The sequence below is a fragment of the Euprymna scolopes genome, unplaced genomic scaffold, assembly GCF_053919585.1.
Source record: "Euprymna scolopes isolate OS-2025 unplaced genomic scaffold, ASM5391958v1 sca155, whole genome shotgun sequence".
Taxonomy (NCBI): domain Eukaryota; kingdom Metazoa; phylum Mollusca; class Cephalopoda; order Sepiida; family Sepiolidae; genus Euprymna; species Euprymna scolopes.
Genome location: NW_027633164.1, coordinates 27,501 through 37,500, shown reverse-complemented (window position 1 = coordinate 37,500; position 10,000 = coordinate 27,501). Strand labels below are relative to the sequence as shown.

Below are 10,000 nucleotides of genomic sequence, written 5' to 3'. Positions count from 1 at the left end.
GGGTCGACTCCGCGGCCCCCGGGTCGGTGTGCGGGCCTCCAGAGCTCGATAAAGTAGTGGTGTCGCTAGCGGTCGAGAAGGCACTTTTCGACGCCTACTGCCACCCCCACATGGCGGTAGGCGCAAAACTGGAAAATCGCCGACCAGAAATGTCGCTTCGTATAATCGACGTTTTTTTTGACCACCATTTTCAGGTGTCGGAGGTGGGTCTGGACGAATACCAACACCATTTCTGGGGTTTCACAACCGCCCGGCTTCTCCGACATATGTTGGAAAGGAGTAGCGATCGAGCGAAGGGGGCTGTCGGTAGGCGGCCGCGGGTTGCATGTGTGCCCGGGACAGCACCCCCATCCAACTAAGGGGTGTCCCCCGGGGGCCAGGGGGACCTCGTCCAGGTCGGCCGGGCGCTTCCAGACGCCTACCGACACCGGTCAGGTCGGCGAGGCTCCCGGCGGCCCCGAGCGGGACCACAGGTTGCGGAAGGCGTCCAAGTGAGCGGCGGCGAGAAGCGGAGGCCCCCGGGGTCGACTCCGCGGCCCCCTTTCAGGTGTGCGGGCCCTCCAGTAGGCCTCAAGTAGTGGTGTCGCTAGCGGTCGAGAAGGCACTTTTCGACGCCTACTGCCACCCCCACATGGCGGTAGGTGTAAAATCGGAATAGACCGGACCAGGAATGTCGAGGGGGAAAAAAATGACAAAGTCCTGGTGTGCCTAGCCTACGAGAAGGCACTTTGCGACGCCTACCGACATCCCCATGTGGCAGTAGGCGTAAAACTGGAAAATCGCCGACCAGAAATGTCGCTTCGTATAATCGACGTTTTTTTTGACCACCATTTTCAGGTGTCGGAGGTGGGTCTGGACAAATACCAACACCATTTCTGGGGTTTTCCAGTTTGAAAGTTTTATAAAACATGTTCGGTAGGAAGCACACTTTGGTGTGTCGGTTCGTCGGAGCAGCGACTCTTTGCCTCGTGGTGGTCCGGAACGTCTCTACGGGCTTGTCGCAAAGGCGTCAGAAAGTGGCATCTCCGCCGCCTAGGGCTGTCACCGTTATCGCTGTCGCCGCGCTCCAACTTGTTTTGATCCGCCGCCTTCGTTCCTGCCAACCGTGCGCCCGCTCATCGTCGTTAGGTTATAATACGTGGTACGTGTGTGTGCTTCTCCGTGGACCTAGGGCTGCTCGACGTGTCGAACGATATGTTGGAACAACTAACGGCTCCTTTTCCTGGTTCCATAGTCGTCGTGGTACCCGCGTCGTCAGCCATATCTATGTCCACCATGTTTAGCCGATACGTTTGCTGCAGCTTCTGCTTCCGCCTCAGCGTTCGCCGCTCTCAGCCGCCGCTGTTGTTGCTGCCGTTCTGCCATTCAACCACTACCTGCGAATCTTTCGATGATCGGCCGAACGACCCATCGCTGTGCGACCGATAAATCCTCCGGATTAGGGAGAAACGCCGCCGCTCTCTGCCGCCGTCGAACGGAAAAACGTACATTGTAACGAACGAACGAACGAACGAACGAATTAACGAACGAGCGAACAAACAAACAAAAATAGCCGCGGGGGATGCACTATGTAGATCCTGATCCCCTTGTAACCATACGTACGTTGTTCGATGCTCTCCCGTCCTGGAAGTCGCCGCAGCAAACAGGAGGATGAGCAGCAGCAGGCGCCGCCGCCGTAACCGCCGCCTGCCTGCCGCCTCCTACTCCTGTCAGCGTCCGATCTCACAGCCGTGTGAACGTTCGCTGACACCCGATTTCTTTCCGTCTGGCAAAACCTTGGACGTCCCGCTCGCGGTACACGTGCTGCAGCGACTTCTCGTCCGACAACGCATAAGCGTCGACGTCTGCCGCCGCATCTTCTGATACGTGGACGGTGATAGCGCTAGTCCCTTCTTGCGCCACCTCCACCTTTGTTAGCGCCAAAGAAGATCGATCGAGCAGTCGTGGTCGCAGTCGATTAACCCGTTTTCACCGTCCGCAGTTCCCAAGCCGCCGATCAAGTCGTTGCTCTTCTTGTTCGTTCTTCCCATACCGTCGATTTGCACGGCTGCCGGATGAGCCATCCTCTGTCCGGCGAAGCGCTCACGTCAGTGATCGATACTTGCACCGACAGTCCTCCCGCTCGCGACTCGGTGCTCGAATCGGACTCGTTCGTTTTTATCTCGATGCGATTGTGAAAAGGGGGACCGGTCGTCAATGTCGTGTGTGTCGACGATGTTGTTCGCCCGGTCCGCCGCGTTGTTGTCGTTTTTTTTTTTTTTTTTTTTTTCCCCTAACGTTCGCCGTCGCACGGACGAAAGGGTGAGAAAAAAAAAAAAAAGCTCGAAAAAGCCGCCCAAAAAAATCGGACCGAGGAGCCGCTTGCGAGAACGCGCCATGTGCACGTTGTCTCTCCTCGGTTTTCCGAGCACGAACACGACGCCGGTCGGTCGGTCGGTCGACGAAGGCGACGACGAAGGTGACGGGAAAATTTACGCCGCCGCTGCCCTGGTCCAGCTCCTCCCCGATGACGGCTGTGATGTTGACGTTGACGTTGGCGACGACGACGACGACGACGGAGACGACGACGACGACGAGACGGCATCGATGGCGACCACGATGACGACGACCTCGACGAGTTCAGTCTGCACCTTGACCTCCGATGTCCGTGTGCACTGCCGTCGTGCTGTTTGTCGTTTGTCGTATGTATCGCTGTCAAGGGTGCCGTTGTCGTTGTTGTTGTCGACGTTGTTGCTTGCTCTCTCGTCTCGGTCGGTTGGTACGTTGATGACGACGACGACGACGAAGACGACGACGACGACGACGAGACGGCATCGATGGCGACCACGATGACGACGACCTCGACGATTCCAGTCTGCACCTTGACCTCCGATGTCCGTGTGCACTGCCGTCGTGCTGTTTGTCGTTTGTCGTATGTATCGCTGTCAAGGGTGCCGTTGTCGATGTTGTTGTTGTCGACGCTGTCGTCTGTTCTCTCTTCTCGGCCGGCTGTGACGTGGACGTTGACGACGACGACGACGAGACGGAATCGATGGCGACCACGATGACGACGACCTCGGCGAGTTCAGTCTGCACCTTGACCCTCGATGTCCGTGTGCACTGCCGTCGTGCTGCTTGTCGTTTGTCGTATGTATCGCTGTCAAGGGTGCCGTTGTCGTTGTTGTTGTCGACGTTGGTCGCTTTCGTTCTTTGAGTCTCGGTCTCGGTCCAAGTCAGGGGAGAAACAAAAAAGAGGCCATCAGCGCGGGCAGCGCGCTTCTACTGACGGCGAACCTCCTCGAAAAACAAATAAACACGTGCCCGTCGTTGTAGTTGTCTGTCTTATGTCGGTCGGTCGGTCGGTCGGTCTGTCGTTCTGTCGAAACAAAGTCCCAAATTCCAACGATACCTGGTTGATCCTGCCAGTAGTCATATGCTTGTCTCAAAGCTTAAGCCATGCAAGTGTAAGTTCACGCCACGCATTAGAACGGGCGAAACCGCGAATGGCTCAGGAACCGGACCTAATCCTCGGGACCGTATTCCTCCTCGGAGGCGATGGATAACTGTGGCAATTCTAGAGCTAATACATGTGACACAGGCCGCGATCGGTCGGCGCGCCGTCGTCGCCACGCCTCGCGCGCTGGCACCCGCGTCGGCCGTTCCGGGTCGCGGCGCTACATATTAGACTGAGACCGATGCGCGTCATTCCGTCCTCCCGTCGTCGGCGTTCCCGCTCGCGGGTCCGTTCGGTGGCGGGGCTCATAGGGCGGCGCGCTCCGCTTTGGTGACTCTGGATAACTCACTGGTCGATCGCACGAGCTTTCACGCCCGGCGACGGGTCTCTCGAGGGTCCGCCCTATCAACTGTCGACGGTCGGTTAAGTGCCTACCGTGGTTACTACGGGTAACGGGGAATCGGGGTTCGATTCCGGAGAGGGAGCATGCGAAACGGCTACCACATCCAAGGAAGGCAGCAGGCGCGCAAATTACCCACTCCCGGCACGGGGAGGTAGTGACGAAAAATAACGACGCGGGACTCTGTCGAGGCCCCGCGATCGGAATGAGTACACTTCAAATCCGTTAACGAGGACCAACCGGAGGGCAAGTCTGGTGCCAGCAGCCGCGGTAATTCCAGCTCCGGTAGCGTATATTAAAGTTGTTGCGGTTAAAAAGCTCGTAGTCCGAACTCGGGTTCGTGGTCGCGCAAGCGGCCCCGGGGCGGCGGCGCCATCGTCCGTCGTTGACTTTGGTCGTCCGTTCGCATTCCCGGCCCTTTCCGCCGGTGTCAACCGCTAGCATACCCGCCACGCGGTCCTGCCGGCGAGGTGGACGAGGAGGTCGTGATCGGGATCCGGGAAAAAAAAAACAAGTGGTCGTCGGTTCGGTTCCGGGAGTAGTCTAACGGGGGGGTGCTACGTGTGTGTGTTTGGGTGCGTTCATTCGCATCCCCGCACTCTGACCCCCGCGCTTCTCTCCCTCTCCCTTTCCGCGCGTTCCTCTTTTTTTTTGAACCCCCCGGTCCGCTCCGAGTCCCTGCTTCGTGTCTTGTCTGCGCGCGTGTTGCGGTCGGCGGTTTCTCCTCCAAGGGTGCTCTTAACCGAGTGTCCGCGGCGGCCGGTACGTTCACTTTGAAAAAATTAGAGTGCTCAGAGCGGGCTGTTCAAGCTTGCATACGATAAGCATGGAATGATGGAAGAGGGCCTCGTCTACGTCTGTCGGTCTCCGTCTACGGCGAGGCAATGATCGAAGGGAGCGGTCGGGGCCACTCGTATTGCGACGTTAGAGGTGAAATTCTTGGATCGTCGCAAGACGAACTGCAGCGATGGCGTGTGGCAAGCACGTTTTCCTCGATCAAGAGCGAAAGTCGGAGGTTCGAAGACGATCAGATACCGTCGTAGTTCCGACCGTAAACGATGCCGACCGGCGATCCGCCGGCGTTCGCTTCCATGACCCGGCGGGTAGCCTGCGGGAAACCAGAGTTCGGTTCCGGGGGGAGTATGGTTGCAAAGCTGAAACTTAAAGGAATTGACGGAAGGGCACCACCAGGAGTGGAGCCTGCGGCTTAATTTGACTCAACACGGGAAAACTCACCCGGTCCGGACACCGGTAGGATTGACAGATCGATAGCTCTTTCTCGATTCGGTGGGTGGTGGTGCATGGCCGTTCTTAGTTGGTGGAGCGATCCGTCTGGTTGATTCCGATAACGAACGAGACTCCGGCCTGCTAACTAGTGCGCCGATGTCAGTGATTTTTACGGCGGGCTCGGCGTCCTCCGTGGCGCTCGGGTCCGGGTCGGTTTTCTCACGCACTTCTTAGAGGGACGGGTGGCAGAAAGCCACACGAGGCGGAGCGATAACAGGTCTGTGATGCCCTTAGATGTCCGGGGCCGCACGCGCGCTACACTGGAGGTATCAGCGGGGACTTCGCCCCGGCCCGAGAGGGTTGGGAAACCTCTGAACCACCTCCCGTGATAGGGATCGGGGCCTGTAACCAACCCCGTGAACGAGGAATTCCCGGTAGGCGCGGGTCAACAGCCCGCGTCGATCACGTCCCTGCCCTTTGTACACACCGCCCGTCGCTACTACCGATCGAACGGTCCGGTGAGGTCCTCGGATCTGGCCGACGACGCCGCCGGGCAGTGCGCGACGTGTCCGTCACGACACTCGTGCATCTACGCCTCGGCGTTCGATGCCTGGAGAAGACGACCGAACCCGATCGTTTAGAGGAAGTAAAAGTCGTAACAAGGTTTCCGTAGGTGAACCTGCGGAAGGATCATTACCGTTTTCCCGTTCGAGACTGGTTTGTTGTTTTCCGGCCTACCTCCTCTGTCTGTCGGTGTCAACGCCTCGAATGCGCGCAAACAAACCTATAAAAGGCGGAGCGAGAGATAGATTTGTGGTGACGCGGAGGTTTTTAAAGCCCCAGCTCTTCTTGCTTGCTTCCGCGTCTTACCACCTGTTTGTTTTTTCGCCCACCGCAAGTGATGGCCGCTTCTTCTTTGCCTTGTCGCCGCTTTATCGTTTTTTTGTTTTTTTGCAGCCGCTGTGCCACCGCCGCTAGCTAAAAACAAACTACTCGCGACATTGCAATGCCGTCACGCCTCCTCGCACAGACCTCCTCGCACACTACTAAATCTATATAAACAAAAACTAATATAAAAAAACCCAAGTGCTGAACCCTGGACGGGGGATCACTCGGCTCGTCCGTCGATGAAGAGCGCGGCCAGCCGCGAGAACTGATGCGAATTGCAGGACTCAGTGAACATCGACACCTCGAACGCACATTGCGGCCCCGAGATCCCTTGTCTCGGGGCCACGTCCGGTCGAGAGGCGGAACGTTACATGTCTTTCTCCGTTAACGAAACGACATCTTGCCGTCCCCGTGCCCGCCCGGTCCTCGGCACGGTGGTAACCGGGACGTCGCAGGAGCGAGTGACGAGGGGGAAGAAAAATAAAAAAAGAATTGACTCCTTTCAATGTCTTTTTTTTTTTTAAAACCCTCTCCGGCCTCCTCCTTCGTCTCCCGCTGGCAGACCGCGGAGTCTTTTCCCTTTTCGACCGCGTGAAGAAACACTGTGGAGGAGGAGCAGGAGGAGTCTGTCCGAAAGCAGCCGAAGGGAGAACAAAACAAAAAAAAAGCACCGACCTAACCGACTGCCGACGTAAGCGCCGCCTGCTCGTCTCGCTCTCTGCCTCATGAAGGTGTCTCTCAGCGACGCCTCGAGCAGCGCGACGAGCACGGCCGTCGCACCGTAAAAAGGTGGCCGCGTCGTAGGCAACGCAACGTCGGATGGGGAGGACCCACGCTTTTTTTTAATTGTTGGCTTCTTCATTTTCGGTCGGACGGGCGCTATATCGGCCAGCCGTCGTCACACGGAGGGTACCGATCGAGATTCCTCTCCTCCAAACACCACACTCTACTAAAAACCGCCGCCCTCGGCTCGGACGAGACGACCCGCTGAACTTAAGCATATCGCTAAGCGGAGGAAAAGAAACCAACCGGGATTCCCTTAGTAACGGCGAGTGAACCGGGAGAAGCCCAACGCCGAATCCCGTCGCAAGTTAAAGGCTTCGGGACGTGTGGCGCATGGGTCGAAGGCAGCCGTTCGTTTTCGTCTCGCATAGTTCGGAGTTCCCTCGATCGGGGCCGCCCGCGGCGGGTGCCAGGCCCATTCGGTGCGGACGGCGAGCGACGGCCTTCGATCCGAGAGTCGGGTTGCTTGGGAACGCAGCCCAAATCGGGTGGTAAGCTCCATCCAAGGCTAAATACCGGGACGAGTCCGATAGTCGACAAGTACCGTGAGGGAAAGTTGAAAAGAACTTTGGAGAGAGAGTTCAAGAGAACGTGAAACCGCCCAGGGGTAAACGGGTGGGACCGCTCACCGCGATCGCGGGGGGACTCAGTCCGGTGCTGCCTAGGCTCGAGCCCAAACTCGATGTGTGTTCTTGAAAGAGAGGCCGTCGCGGCACAGGTCGTCGTTCGTCGTGTCCGCGGGGGACTCGTTCCCCGCGGTTCCAGCTTTTGTGCCCGCGTCGCCGACGAAGGAGACGGGCCGCGTGGATAGCGGGAAGGGAAACGTGGTGACGACCGCGGCGTCGGTAGGTGGCTGCGTCGGTTGGCTGCGACGGAGGGGACTCGTCCTCTCGATCGCTGCTGCCGCCGGGCCCTAACCCGCCGCATCCGTCGCCGCCGCTTCTTCTTTCCTCCTGCTCCCTCCGCGCGCGACTCCGCTGCACCCGTCCCCTTCATCATCGCTCGGCGTAATCATGGCGCGGGCGCTTCGGCGCGACCTCCGCGCGGCCGGCACCGGACGCACTTCCCCTCCGGTCCGTCGTCGCGACCCGTTCCCGGCGTGCAGGTCGAACACGCGGGTTTTTTTCCGTAGGCGGCAGGCGTTTCATCACCCTGAAAACCCCCGTCTTCCCACCTTGTGAAGTCGGGGGCCACCGGCCGTCGGGCCCGCGAACGTAACTGCCCCTTTCTGCCGGGAACGGAGGAAATCTGACACGATCCGTTACACGTGGCGAGCCGGTCCGTTTTGATCCCGCCGGAAGTCGCGTGCGGGCGACGCACTCTGTGTGTCGCTCCTTAGGCGCCCCACCGTCTCGGGCGCGTGCGCGATGAGAGGCGGGATAGGACTGGCGCGGCCTCGCCGTCACGCACCTCGCCGACGTTTCGGGTTCTTGTCGGGGGCAACCCCGCCCGCGCCCGTTTCCGTTTCCGGAGAGGTCGCTCGGCGACGCTTTTTTACTCGAGCCGCCCGCCACCCCGGGTCAGCGACGTGCATCGGCAACCCACCCGACCCGTCTTGAAACACGGACCGAGGAGTCCTGGCCGTTCGCGAGTCGTAGGGGCCACCTCTGACTAACCCCGAAGGCGAAGCGAAAGCGAGAGAGCGTGTAGGAGGGCGTCGATCGGGAGAGGTGTCGTGGCAAAGTCGTCCGGGGGTCGTCGGGGGGTGTCGTCGGTCTCGTGCCGTCGTCTTCTCCTCGCCTCACCCGCCTCCGAGCCGTGCCCGATCCCGCCGGCGCGGCGTTTTCGGCCTTCCGCCGTCGCTGCTGCGGTGCCCGCAACTTTTCCTTTTTTCTCTCTTCCCGAGAGAGATAGGAGAGGGAAGGCTCGTGGCTGACGTGCGGTTGTTTTTCCCTCCTCCCCGAGAGGGGACCGGCGCATCATCCAAAAAGGGGAATTGCCGGGCGCCAGCTTCCATATCCTCCTTCCGCCCATCGGTGAGATCCCGCGGCTTGAACTAGTCCTATTTTGTCGTCGAGTTTAGGCGCTGCGCGCGGGCGCATCACCCCCGGGTCGGTTTCCCCTTTTTCCGAGTACGACTCGGCCGACTCTGGCGTAGCGAGCGACCAGGGACCCGAAAGATGGCGATCCACGCCCGGTCGGGATGAAGCCAGAGGAAACTCTGGTGGAAGTCCGAAGCGCCTCTGACGTGCAAATCGATCGTCGGAACCGGGTGTAGGGGCGAAAGACCAATCGAGCCGTCTAGTAGCTGGTTCCCTCCGAAGTTTCCCTCAGGATAGCTGGCGCTCGATCGTCGCAATTCCATCCGGTAAAGCGAACGATTGGAGGCCCCGGGGCCGTTCACGGCCTCGACCTACTCTCGAACTCGGAACGGGTGGAACGGGCCGACTCTCCCGAACGACGGAGCCGACCCATCCGGCCGCCGCCGCCAGCACGCTTCGCTGGGCGGTTGGTCACCTCGAATGCGAGTGCCAAGTGGGCCACTTTTGGTAAGCAGAACTGGCGCTGTGGGATGAACCAAACGTCCGGCTAAGGTGCCTAACGCGACGCCCATGAGATCCCCGAAAGGGTGTCGGTCGATATAGACAGCAGGACGGTGGCCACGGAAGTCGGAATCCGCTAAGGAGTGTGTAACAACTCACCTGCCGAATCGACCGGCCCCGAAAATGGATGGCGCTGGAGCGACGGACCGATGCCGGACCGTCGCGGCGAGGAGCGATGAACTTTCGCGCCGAAACGATGCCGCGACGAGTAGGAGGGCGCCGCGGCGAGCACGGAAGCCTAGGGCGCGAGCCCGGGTGGAGCCGACCGCGGGTGCAGATCTCGGTGGTAGTAGCAAATATTCGAACGAGACCTTCGAAGACCGAAGTGGAGAAGGGTTCCGTGCCAACGGCGGTCGAGCACGGGTCAGTCGGTCCTAAGACGCGGGCGAAAGTCTTCCCGAAAGGCGCCGGATCCGTTATGAAAGGTGAAAGGAAAGCGAATCGAATCGAATCGAATCAAAAGCCCAAACAAAAAAAAAGCGGCCGGCCTCCCGTCGAAAGGGAATCGGGTTAATATTCCCGAACCCGGACTCGGAGAGGGCCCGGGGGTGGCGACGCTGTCGGCAGCGATGTCGGCGGCGCCCGTCGCTTCCCGGGCGAAACCGCGGTGACGCAAGCGAGCCCGGAGACGTCGCCGGGAGCCCCGGGAAGAGTTCTCTCTTCTTCGTAAAGGACCATGTCCGTGGAATCGGCTCGTCCGGAGATACGGAAAAGGTACCTGTAGAG

General features: G+C 59.6%; 2 non-coding genes and 1 pseudogene across 2 annotated transcripts in view; all 3 read left to right on the top strand.

The window, feature by feature from the left end:
- Nucleotides 1-3,385: 3,385 nt before the first annotated feature.
- On the top strand, nucleotides 3,386-5,756 carry LOC145273751 (small subunit ribosomal RNA; annotated as a pseudogene).
- Nucleotides 5,757-6,152: 396 nt separating this feature from the next.
- Nucleotides 6,153-6,310, top strand: LOC145273755 (5.8S ribosomal RNA). The gene has a single exon (XR_013866515.1). It is a non-coding gene; the product is annotated as a 5.8S ribosomal RNA (ribosomal RNA).
- A 598-nt stretch (nucleotides 6,311-6,908) lies between these two features.
- LOC145273757 (large subunit ribosomal RNA) overlaps nucleotides 6,909-10,000 on the top strand; it is a 5,728-nt gene continuing 2,636 nt past the window's right edge. Inside the window, exon 1 of the ribosomal RNA XR_013866517.1 lies at nucleotides 6,909-10,000. This exon is cut by the window's right edge and continues 2,636 nt beyond it. This is a non-coding gene — a ribosomal RNA (large subunit ribosomal RNA).